The sequence below is a fragment of the Tamandua tetradactyla genome, chromosome 20, assembly GCF_023851605.1.
Source record: "Tamandua tetradactyla isolate mTamTet1 chromosome 20, mTamTet1.pri, whole genome shotgun sequence".
In the NCBI taxonomy this organism is placed as follows: domain Eukaryota; kingdom Metazoa; phylum Chordata; class Mammalia; order Pilosa; family Myrmecophagidae; genus Tamandua; species Tamandua tetradactyla.
In genome coordinates, this window is record NC_135346.1 from 58,512,189 (window position 1) to 58,525,522 (window position 13,334).

Consider the following 13,334-nt stretch of genomic DNA (forward strand, 5'->3'; position numbering starts at 1 on the left):
TTACACTATCCAAATTCAAACACATGCACAATATGCAAAATACAAAAGCTTATAAGGATTAATGAGTAGTAGAAATACTGAGTAATGGTGAGTAAATACCACTATCTATTGGTGGTGCTTGTTTCAGCGGCACACCTACTAAAATTGGAATGATACAGAGTAGATTAGCGTGATCCCTGAGCAAAGATGACATGCAAATTAGAGAAATGATCCCTGTTTTTTAAAATGGCTGAAAGAGAGGGGGAAAAAAACAATAACCAAAACCCAATCCATGGACAAAACCTGTTCCTCAAATAGGAGCTTTTGACAATATGCTAATTCCAGAAAATTTATCAGAAATCATACTTGATTCAGTCTGCCACGTCCAATCATTTGTATAGCTTTCTGTTATACACTTGTACTTACTTTTGATGCTTTCCATTAGTCAAGTTTTTTAATAGTGTGGTGATTTAAGGCTATATGTGTCTCCAGAAAAACATGTTCTTAAATTTAATTCATTCCTGTGGGTATGAATCCATTTTGGCGGGTATGAACCCATTTTAAGTGGGACCTTTTCATGAGGTTACTTCAGTTTAAGGTGTGGTCCAACCCAATCAGGATGGGTCTTCATCCTATTTCTGGAGTCCTTTATAAGCAGAATGAAACACAGAGAGACAGAAAGTCATGGAAGCAAGAAGTTGAAATTCAACAGAACCTAAACTCTGGAAAGAGAAGCCAGAAGATGCTGCCTTGTACCCTGCCATGTGACAAGTTATGGACCAGAGAGCAGCAGCAGCAACAGTAATCAGGAAGCAACAGTAATCCTAGAATGCAACAGTAATCAGGAAGAAAGCATTGCCTTGGTGACACCTTGATTTCATCTTTCTTTTACTCTGAAACCCTAAGCCAATAAACTCCCTTCAACCTGACCCATTTCATGATATTTGCTTGAGCAGCCCAGGAAACTAAAAACAGGTAAAGTTCCAAAGCATACTCATTTAGACACATGCGTCTCCCTTTAATACTACATTATGCAAACTGCATGGTCCTTAATGCTGCAACATTTTTTTTAAGTAAACAAACAATCTAAATAATGGGGAAAAGTTGCAAATCATATGTGAGATAAGGGTTAAATATTCAAAAAAAATATAAAGAATTCATACAACTCAACAAAAAGACAGGCAACCTAATTTCAAAAAAATGGGCAAAGGAACTGAATAGATCTATCTTCAAAAAATATATAAATATGGCCATTAAGCACAGGATAAAATGCTCAACATTCTTAGTCATTAAGTAAATGCAAAGAAAACCACACTTGACACCTACCAGGATGGATTTAATCAGAAAATGGAAAATAATGTCCCTTAAGTTATTTCTGGGTAAAGAATTCTCAGAGACTGGGGGTGGGCTCTCTTCTTTGTACTATTTTGTTACTGAATATAAAAACATCACTAAACTATCTTTCAGTAATATTAGTTATTTCACAACTTTAGAAAAGTTCAGTAGTTCTTCCTTTCCGATATATGTGATATGGTAAGATTCAGAAATGTTATACATCACGAGTTACAACAGTAAACAATATGTTATAATTAAAATATAACCACTGGAACTCTGAGAAGATGACAGAATAGGATTGGTCAAGTTCATCCTTGCTCCAAGGAATAGCTAGAAAAGGGGCAGGAGGGCAACTGAGAGAGCAATTCCAGGGTGTAAGTGACCTTGGAGGGTCTTCTATACCACATAGGGTATAGAAAACTGAGGAACTGAGAAGCAGAGAACCAGAGACCTATCGGCTGTTGCAAACAGCCTAACGTGGAAGCCCAAAGCCCTCAGGAGTACATGGACAGGGAGATGGGACAAGGAAGTCAAGCGGTGCTCCTTGAATGTGCTACCCTCACTGGTGCAACCCCTCAACCCGCGACCATTCCCACACCCCACACACCTGAACCATGTCACCTGCCCCTCCTCCCTGCGCTCCAAATCCCTGCCCCACCACTCCCTTGCTGCACATGCCTGCCCCAGCGCAACCCATATCTCCTGTAAAAGTTCTGACTTGTCACGATCCTCCCAAGCCCTACACCTCCCTGTCACTGCCCTCCTAGAGGTGGTTGCCAGCACATAAAGGCTGCAGGTGCTTACCTCTATACTCAGGCTAAACCTGTCTCCAGCCCATATAGTCACACAACCCCACCCCAACTCCCTGAGCTCTATGCACATGTACATAGGTTATGACCCTCCCAGATCTAGGCATGCTCACAGCCCCCAGTCACATTTTCCAGCTCTAGGCAAGCACTGACCTGCACAGCTGGGCCACATCTACCCCCACCCATGTAGGTGCCAATGCCAATCTGCTGCCCTGAGCTCTACATATGTGCACAAAGGGCCCAGTGCCCTAGACCAGGGCACACCAAGGCCCCGCCCCATATACCCACACAGCCACACCCTCCCCACTACTGGGCACCCAGGCTCACAGGCACAAGCATAACATGCCCAACTTGCACCTATACCTGCACAGCAGTACATCACCACACCGTTGAGCTCTGCCACACACCCTGCATCCTGTTCCACATCCATCCCCAAAATACAAAGCTTTAAACTACTGAAGGAAATCAATTTCCAAAGTAAACCAATCAAGATATTTACATGTTATGAAGACAGCGGGACATCACTAGGCATGTTATGATGCAGACACATAAAGCCCAGCCTAACAACCAAATTAAAACACTAGAGGAGACACAGACGTTGGAACAACTAATCAAAGATGTTCATATAACTCTACCAAATAAAATAAATGGTATGGCTAATGACATAAAGGGGATCAAGGAGACATTAGAAGAGCGTTTTATAAAGAAGAATTTGAAAGAATAAATAGAAAAATAGTAGCTGTTACAGAGATTAAAGATGCTGTAGACCACAGAAAAAACATACTAGAGACACAAAATAGCAGATTTGAAGAGTCAGAAGAAAGAATAAGCAATATGGAGGACAGGACAATTGATTTCAAACAAAACAGCAAATGGCAAAAAAGAACGAAAATTTTTAATTGAATTTCAGGGAAATGACAGACAAAACAAAGCACACAAATATAATGTTCTAGTTTGCTAGTTGCTGGAATGCAATATACCAGAAACAGAACAGCCTTTAAAAAGGGGAATTTAATAAGTTGCTAGTTTACCGTTCTAAGGCTGAGATAATGTCCCAATCAAAACAAGTCTACAGAAATGTCCAATCTAAGGCATCCAGGGAAAGATACCTTGGTTCAAGAAGGCTGATGAAGTTCAGGGTTTCTCTCTCAAATGAGATGGCACATGGTAAACAAACTCAGGGCTTCTCTCTCAGCATCATCTGCTAGCTTTCTCTCCTGGCTTCTGGTTTCATGAAGCTCCCCAGGAGGTACTTTACTTCTTCATCTCTAAAGGTTACTGGTTGGTAGCTATGTCGTTCTGCTCTACTCTGTCATTCTCATGGCTATGTCGTTCTGCTCTACTCTCTCTGAATCTCTTATTCTCCAAAACGTTTCCTCTTTATAGGACTCCAGAGACTTATACAGACCCACCCCAATGCGTAGAGATATGTTGTCACCTAATCCAGCTTAACAATCACTCCTGACTAAATCACATCTCCAGGGAGATGATCTGATTACAGTTCCAAACATATAGTATTGAGTAGGGATTATTCTGCCTTTACAAAACGGGATTTTGATTAAAACATGGCTTTTCTAGGGTCCATACATCCTTTCAAGCCAGCCCATATAAGAATCACTGGTGTTCTAGAAGGAGAAGAGAAGAGTGAAAGGCTATGAAGATTAGTGGAGGATCTAATGGGGAAAAACTTCCCAACCCTTATAAAGGACATAAAAATGCAAGTCAGAGAAGCTCAACAAAGTCCAAATAGAGTAAATCCAAATAGGCCTTCCCCATGATACATACTAATCAGTCTGTCAAATGTTGAAAAGCAGCAGAAAATTCTGAAAGCAGCAAGAGAAAGACAATCTATTACATACAACGGTAACCACATAAGACTGAGTTCAGACTACTCAATTGGCACTATGGAAGCAAGAAGTTTGTGGTATGATATATTAAAGATCCTGAAAGACAAAGACTTCTAGACAAGAATTCTGTACCCAGCCAAACTTTCCTTCAAAACTGGGGTAGAGGTTAAAATTTTCACAGATTAACAAATCCTGAAAGACTCTGTCAAAAAGAGACTGGCCCTGCAAGAAATACTAAAGGGAATTCTGCCAGTTGAAAAAAAGAAGACAGGAGAGGGAGGTCTGGAGGAGGGCACAGAATTGAAGAGTATCAGTAAGGGAAACTTAAAGGATAAAAAGAGGAAGAGGGAAAAGAATGTATAGATCTGACAAAGAAAATTTAAAAGATAAGATGGTGGATTCAAGAAATGCCTTTTCAGTATTAACCATGAATGTTAATGGTCTAAACTTACCAGCTAAAAGATACTGATTGGCAGAACGGATTAAGAAATATAATCCAGCTATATGCTGCTTACAAGAGACTCATTTTAGACACAAGGAAACAAAGATAGAAAAAGATGTTCCACGCTGTCATGGTCAGGTTCATGTGTCAACTTGGCCAAGTGGTGGTATCTGTTTGTCTGGTTGGGCAAGGGCTGGCCTATCTGTTGCCATGAGGACATTTCATAGAATTAAATCATGAGCATGTCGGCTGCATCTACAGCTGATTCCATTTGTAATCAGCCAAGGGGAGTGTCTTCTGCAATGAGTGATGCTTAATTTAATCACTAGAAGCCTTTTAAGGAGGATTCAGAAGAGAGAAGCTCTCTTCCTGCTTCGGCTGGCAAGCCTCTCCTGTGGAGTTCGTCCAGACCCTCCATTGGAATCGTCAGCTTCACAGCCTGCCCTGCGGATTTTGGACTCAGCATTCCTACAGTCACGTGAGACACTTTTATAAATTTTATATTTTGCGAGTGTTTCCTGTTGATTCTGTTTCTCTAGAGAACCTTAACTAAAAGACACGCAATTCTAACCAAAAGAAAGCAAGAGTAGCTTTATTAATATTGGACAAAATATACTTTAAATGGAAAGACATCATAAGAAACAAAGAAGGACACTATATATTAATAAAAGGGACAATTTGTCAAGAAGAAATAACAATCATAAATGTTTATGTTCCCAATCAAGGAGCTCCAAAAATACATGACACAAACATTGGCAATACTGAAGGGAGTGATAGATATTTCAACAATAATGGTAGCAGACTTCAATATACCACTCTCCTCTCTATATAGAACAACCAGACAGAAGATCAACAAGGGACAGAGAAGTTAAACAACTTGATAAATCAATTAGACCTAACAGACATATATAGGTCATTATACTCCAAAACACCAAAATATAAAATCTTCTCTAGTGCTCATGGAACATTCTCCAGGATATATCATATGCTAGGGCACAAAGCAGGTCTTCATAAATTTAAAAACACTGAAACTATTCAAAGCACATTCTGTGATCACAATGGAATGAAACTGGATATCAACTACCAAAGAATGAGAACTTTCACAAACATATGGAGATTAAATAACCAGTGGGTCAAAGAAGAAACTACTAGAGAAATCAGTAGCTATCTAGAAACAACTGAAAATGAGAATATACTGTATCAGAACTTACGGGATGTGACAAAGGCTGTGTTGAGAGGAAAATTTATTGCCCTAAATGCTTATACTAAAAAAAAAAAAAAACGAAAGAGCAAAAATTGAGGACTTAGTAGCTCATCTGGAGGAACTTGCAAAAGAACAGCAAACTGACCCCAAAGCAAATGGAAGAAGAGCAACAACAAAGATTAGAGCAGGGTTAAATGACTGGGAGGACAAAAGAACAACAGAAAGAATCAATAAAACCAGAAGTCGGTTCTTGGGAAAAAATCAATAAAATTGATGGGCCACTAGCAAGAGTGATAAAGAAAAAAAGAAACAGAGGATGCAAATAAACAAAATCAGAAATGAGAAGGGATGCGTTACCACGGACCCTGAAGAAATAAAAGAAATCATAAGAGGAAACTATGAAAAACTATTTGCCAACAAACTAGACAGCTTAGGTGAACTGGAAAAATACCTGGAAACACACAAACAAGCTACACTGAACTCAGGAAGAAACAAAAGATATCAACAAGCCAATCATAAGAGATTCAATCAGTCATCAAAAATCTTCCTACAAAGAAAAGCCCAGGACCAGATGGCTTCACAGGGGAATTTTATCAAACATTCCAAAACAAACTTACACCAATTCTGCTCAATCTTTTCCCCAAAAAACTGAGGAAAAAGGAACACTACCTAACTCATGTTATGAAGCTATTTTAATACCAAAACCAGGTAAAGATGCTATAAGAAAGGAAAACTACACGCAAATCTCCCTAATTAGCAGTGTTATGTAGTTTTCTGTGTATAAATCCTTTATGCCCTCATTAATCTAGGTACTTGATTATTTTAGTTGTTATTTTGAATGGATTTTTTTCCATTCAAGTAGATGTAAAATTTCTTAACAAAATACTAGCAATTAAATCCAAAAACATATTAAAAGAATTATACATCACAACCAAGTGGGTTGGTTTATATCAGCAATGCAAGGATGGTTCAACACAAGAAAATAAATTAATGTAATACAACATATTAACAAATCAAAGGGAAAAATCACATAGGATCTCAACTGATTCTAAGAAAGCATTCAACAAAATTCAACATCCTTTTCTGACAAAAAAAAACACTTCTTCAAAACATAGGAGTCAAAGGTAACTTGCTCAATATGATAAAGGGCATATATGAAAAACCCATAGTCAGCATCACATCATTGGAGAGAGACTGAAAGCTTCTCCCCTGAGATCAGGAATGAGACAAGGATGCCCACTATTTCTCAACACTGTACTAGAAGTTCTAGCTAGAGCTGTCAGACAGGACAAACAAATTAAAGGCATCCAAATTGGAAAGGAAGAAGTAAAACTTTCATTATTAGAAGATGACATGGTACTTGGAAAGTAACACAGTACCAATCAAAACTCTAACAACCTATTTTGAAAACATGGAAAAGCTAGGTACTTGGGAAATCCTGAGAAATCTACTGAGAAATCTATAACAAAGTTACTTGAGCCAAAAAACAATTTCAACAAGGTGGCAAGTTATAAAATTAATGTGCAAAAATCAGTAACATTTATTTTTTTATTTTTTTATTTTTATTTTTATTAATTAATGGAAAAAAAAGAAATTGACCCAACATTTAGAAATCATACCATTCTACATATGCAATCAGTACTTCTTAACATCATCACATAGATGCATGATCATCGTTTCTTAGTACATTTGCATCGGTTTAGAAGAACTAGCAACAGAACAGAAAAAGATATAGAATGTTAATATAGAGAAAAAAATAAAAGTAATAACAATAGTAAAAAAAAAAGACAAACAAATAACCAGACAAAAACAAAAAAACAAAACAAAACAAAAAAACGAACAAACAAACAAAAAAACCCCTATAGCTCAGATGCAGCTTCATTCAGTGTTTTAACATGATTACTTTACAATTAGGTATTATTGTGCTGTCCATTTTTGAGTTTTTGTATCTAGTCCTGTTGCACAGTCTGTATCCCTTCAGCTCCAATTACCCATTATCTTACCCTGTTTCTAACTCCTGCTGGACTCTTACCAATGACATATTCCAAGTTTATTCTCGAATGATGGTTCACATCAGTGGGACCATATAGTATTTGTCCTTTAGTTTTTGGCTGGACTCACTCAGCATAATGTTTTCTAGGTCAATCCATCTTATTACATGCTTCATAAGTTTATCCTGTCTTAAAGCTGCATAATATTCCATCGTATGTATATACCACAGTTTGTTTAACCACTCGTCTGTTGATGGACATTTTGGCTGTTTCCATCTCTTTGCAATTGTAAATAACGCTGCTATAAACACTGGTGTGCAAATGTCCGTTTGTGTCTTTGCCCTTAACCCTTTGAGTAGATTCCCAGCAATGGCATTGCTGGGTCGTATGGCAATTCTATATTCAGCTTTTTGAGGAACTGCCAAACTGCCTACCACAGTGGTTGCACCATTTGACATTTCCACCAACAGTGGATAAGTGTGCCTCTTTCTCCGCATCCTCTCCAGCACTTGTCATTTTCTGTTTTGTTGATAATGGCCATTCTGGTGGGTGTGAGATGATATCTCACTGTGGTTTTGATTTGCATTTCTCTAATGGCCAGGGACATTGAGCATCTCTTCAAGTGCCTCTTGGCCATCCGTATTTCCTCTTCTGATAGGTGTCTGTTCAAGTCTTTTTCCCATTTTGTAATTGGGTTGGCTGTCTTTTTGTTGTTGAGTTGAACAATCTCTTTATAAATTCTGGATACTAGACCTTTATCTGATATGTCATTTCCAAATATTGCCTCCCATTGTGTAGGCTGTCTTTCTACTTTCTTGATGAAGTTCTTGGATGCACAAAAGTGTTTAATTTTGAGGAGCTCCCATTTATTTATTTCCTTCTTCAGTGCTCTTGCTTTAGGTTTAAGGTCCATAAAACCGCCTCCAATTGTAAGTTTCATAAGATATCTCCCTACATTTTCCTCTAACTGTTTTATGGTCTTAAAACTAATGTTTAGATCTTTGATCCATTTTGAGTTAACTTTTGTGTAGGGTGTGAGAGATGGGTCTTCTTTCATTCTTTTGCATATGGATATCCAGTTCTCTAGGCACCATTTATTGAAGAGACTGTTCTGTCCCAGGTGAGTTGGCTTGACTGCCTTATCACAGATCAAATGTCCATAGATGAGAGGGTCTATATCTGAGCACTCTGCTCGAACCACTGGTCGATATATATATCTTTATGCCAATACCATGCTGTTTTGACCACTGTGACTTCATAATATGCCTTAAAGTCAGGCAGCGCGAGACCTCCAGCTTCGTTTTTCTTCCTCAAGATGTTTTTAGCAATTCGGGGCACCCTGTCCTATCAGATAAATTTGCTTATTGGTTTTTCTATTTCTGAAAAATAAGTTGTTGGGATTTTGATTGGTATTGCATTGAATCTGTAGATCAGTTTAGGTAGGATTGACATCTTAATATATTTAGTCTTCCAATCCATGAACACGGTATGTCTTTCCATCTATTTAGGTCTTCTGTGATTTCTTTTAACAGTTTTTTGTAGTTTTCTTTATATAGGTTTTTTGTCTCTTTAGTTAAATTTATTCCTAGGTATTTTATTCTTTTAGTTGCAATTGTAAATGGGATTCGTTTCTTGATTTCCCCCTCAGCTTGTTCATTACTAGTGTATAGAAATGCTACAGATTTTTGAATGTTGATCTTGTAACCAGCTACTTTGTTGTACTCATTTATTAGCTCTAGTAGTTTTGTTGTGGATTTTTCTGGGTTTTCGACGTATAGTATCATATCGTTTGTAAACAGTGATAGTTTTACTTCTTCCTTTCCAATTTTGATGCCTTGTATTTCTTTTTCTTGTCTAATTGCTCCGGCTAGAACCTCCAACACGATGTTGAATAATAGTGGTGATAATGGACATCCTTGTCTTGTTCCTGATCTTAGGGGGAAAGTTTTCAATTTTTCCCCATTGAGGATGATATTAGCTGTGGGTTTTTCATATATTCCCTCTATCATTTTAAGGAAGTTCCCTTGTATTCCTATCCTTTGAAGTGTTTTCAACAGGAAAGGATGTTGAATCTTGTCAAATGCCTTCTCTGCATCAATTGAGATGATCATGTGATTTTTCTGCTTTGATTTGTTGATATGGTGTATTACATTAATTGATTTTCTTATGTTGAACCATCCTTGCATACCTGGGATGAATCCTACTTGGTCATGATGTATAATTCTTTTAATGTGTTGTTGGATACGATTTGCTAGAATTTTATTGAGGATTTTTGCATCTATATTCATTAGAGAGATTGGTCTGTAGTTTTCTTTTTTTGTAATATCTTTGCCTGGTTTTGGTATGAGGGTGATGTTGGCTTCATAGAATGAATTAGGTAGTTTTCCTTCACTTCGATTTTTTTGAAGAGTTTGAGGAGAGTTAGTACTAATTCTTTCTGGAATGTTTGGTAGAATTCACATGTGAAGTCGTCTGGTCCTGGACTTTTCTTTTTAGGAAGCTTTTGAATGACTAATTCAATCTCTTTACTTGTGATTGGTTTGTTGAGGTCATCTATGTCTTCTTGAGTCAAAGTTGGTTGTTCATGTCTTTCCAGGAACCCGTCCATTTCATCTAAATTGTTGTATTTATTAGTGTAAAGTTGTTCATAGTATCCTGTTATTACCTCCTTTATTTCTGTGAGGTCAGTAGTTATGTCTCCTCTTCTATTTCTGATCTTATTAATTTGCATCCTCTCTCTTCTTCTTTTTGTCAATCTTGCTAAGGGCCCATCAATCTTGTTGATTTTCTCATAGAACCAACTTCTGGTCTTATTGATTTTCTCTATTGTTTTCATGTTTTCAATTTCATTTATTTCTGCTCTAATCTTTGTTATTTCTTTCCTTTTGCTTGCTTTGGGATTAGTTGCTGTTCTTTCTCCAGTTCTTCCAAGTGGACAGTTAATTCCTGCATTTTTGCCTTTTCTTCTTTTCTGATATAGGCATTTAGGGCAATAAATTTCCCTCTTAGCACTGCCTTTGCTGCATCCCATAAGTTTTGGTATGTTGTGTTTTCATTTTCATTCGCCTCGTGGTATTTACTAATTTCTCTTGCAATTTCTTCTTTGACCCACTCGTTGTTTAAGAGTGTGTTGTTGAGCCTCCACGTATTTGTGAATTTTCTGGCCCTCCGCCTATTATTGATTTCCAACTTCATTCCTTTATGATCCAAGAAAGTGTTGTGTATGATTTCAATCTTTTTAAATTTGTTAAGACTTGCTTTGTGACCCAGCATATGGTCTATCTTTGAGAATGATCCATGAGCACTTGAGAAAAAGGTGTATCCTGCTGTTGTGGGATGTAATGTCCTATAAATGTCTGTTAAGTATAGCTCATTTATAGTAATATTCAGATTCTCTATTTCTTTATTGATCCTCTGTCTAGATGTTCTGTCCATTGATGAGAGTGGTGAATTGAAGTCTCCAACTATTATGGTATAAGTGTCTATTTCCCTTTTCAGTGTTTGCAGTGTATTCCTCACGTATTTTGGGGCATTCTGGTTCGGTGCGTAAATATTTATGATTGTTATGTCTTCTTGTTTAATTGTTCCTTTTATTAGTAGATAGTGTCCTTCTTTGTCTCTTTTAACTGTTTTACATTTGAAGTCTAATTTGTTGGATATTAGTATAGCCACTCCTGCTCTTTTCTGGTTATTATTTGCATGAAATATCTTTTCCCAACCTTTCACTTTCAACCTATATTTATCTTTGGGTCTAAGATGTGTTTCCTGTAGACAGCATATAGAAGGATCCTGTTTTTTAATCCATTCTGCCAGTCTATGCCTTTTGATTGGGGAATTCAGTCCATTAACATTTAGTGTTATTACTGTTTGGATAATATTTTCCTCTACCATTTTGCCTTTTGTATTATATATATCATATCTGACTTTCCTTCTTTCTACGCTCTTCTCCATGCCTCTCTCTTCTGTCTTTTTGTATCTGACTCTAGTGCTCCCTTTAGTATTTCCTGCAGAGCTGGTCTCTTGGTCACAAATTCTCTCAGTGACTTTTTGTCTGAGAATGTTTTAATTTCTCCCTCATTTTTGAAGGATAATTTTGCTGGATATAGGAGTCTTGGTTGGCGGTTTTTCTCTTTTAGTAATTTAAATATATCATCCCACTGTCTTCTAGCCTCCATGGTTTCTGCTGAGAAATCTACACATAGTCTTATTGGGTTTCACTTGTATGTGATGGACTGTTTTTCTCTTGCTGCTTTCAAGATCCTCTCTTTCTCTTTGACCTCTGACATTCTAACTAGTATGTGTCTTGGAGAACGCCTATTTGGGTCTAATCTCTTTGGGGTGCGCTGCACTTCTTGGATCTGTAATTTTAGGTCTTTCATAAGAGTTGGCAAATTTTCAGTGATAATTTCTTCCATTAGTCTTTCTCCTCCTTTTCCCTTCTCTTCTCCTTCTGGGACACTCACAACATGTATATTTGTGCGGTTCATATTGTCCTTGAGATCCCTGATACATTGTTCAAATTTTTCCATTCTTTTCCGGATAGTTTCTGTTTCTTTTTGGAATTCAGATGTTCCATCCTCCAAATCACTAATTCTATCTTCTGTCTCTTTAAATCTATCATTGCAGGTATCCATTGTTTTTTCCATCTTTTCTACTTTATGCTTCACTTCCATAAGTTCTGTGATTTGTTTTTTCAGTTTTCTATTTCTTCTTTTTGTTCAGCCCATGTCTTCTTCATGTCCTCCCTCAATTTATCGATTTCGTTTTTGAAGGTTTTCCATTTCTGTTCGTATATTCAGCATTAGTTGTCTCAGCTCCTGTATCTCATCTGAACTATTGGTTTGTTCCTTTGACTGGGCCATATTTTCAAGTTTTTGAGCGTGATCCTTTATCTTCTGCTGGCGTCTGAGCATTTAGTCAGATTTCCCTGGGTGATGGACCCAACAGTTTGGAGGATTTTTCTGTGAAATCTCTGGGTTCTGTTTTTCTTATCCTGCCCAGTAGGTGGCACTTGTGGCACACATTTGTCTGCACGTCCCACCAGTAAAAGGTGCTGTGGGTCCTTTAACTTTGGAAAACACTCGCCGTCGAAGAGGTTCGCCAGCTGAAGCGGCTTGGAAGTGTGCCAGCCAGCCCGGGGTCCGAACGCGGGGAGGGTCGCCGGCCGCCGCAGTCCGGCAGAGCACCCGTCCGAATTTTCTAGTCAGCCCGGGGCGCCAAGCGTGGCGGGAGGGCGCCAGCCACCACGGCCCGCCCAGGAGAGTGCACCGTTCCCGGGGAGTCACGTGTTTGGAAGGGGCCCCCCACCCTGTCACCGTTCTCCGCGTCCTGGGGATTTCCGATCCAATTCTCTCAGTTGGTCCGGGGGGCCGTGCGTGGTGTGGGCGCCAACCGCCACGGCTTGAGGGGACCGCCTGTCCAATTCTCCCAGCCGACCCGGGAAGGGGGAAGGGAAGGACTCTGGCCGCTTGCCACCCTGCCCGGTGAAGCCCGCGCCCCTCGGCGATCTCACCAGAGCGGGTTCTCTCAGCCAGTCAGCCGTTCCAGGGTGGGGTACGCTGTCTTTTTTATCTCTGTCGTGGCTCTTGGAGCTGTTCTGTATCGTTTCTACTCCCCTAGTAGCTGTTCTGGAGGAGGAACTAAGATCCGCGCGTCTTACTAAGCCACCATCTTCTCTGGAAGTCTCAATCAGTAACATTTCTATACACAAGCAATGACCTAACTGAG

At 38.7% G+C, this 13,334-nt stretch overlaps 1 protein-coding gene and 1 non-coding gene across 2 annotated transcripts in view; one reads left to right on the forward strand and one right to left on the reverse strand.

The window, feature by feature from the left end:
• Positions 1 to 13,334, reverse strand: part of UIMC1 (ubiquitin interaction motif containing 1) — a 235,272-nt gene that overhangs the window by 121,928 nt on the left and 100,010 nt on the right. The gene's annotated exons all lie outside the window — the stretch shown is intronic.
• LOC143665105 (U6 spliceosomal RNA) lies at positions 115 to 221 on the forward strand. The gene has a single exon (XR_013166777.1). It is a non-coding gene; the product is annotated as a U6 spliceosomal RNA (small nuclear RNA).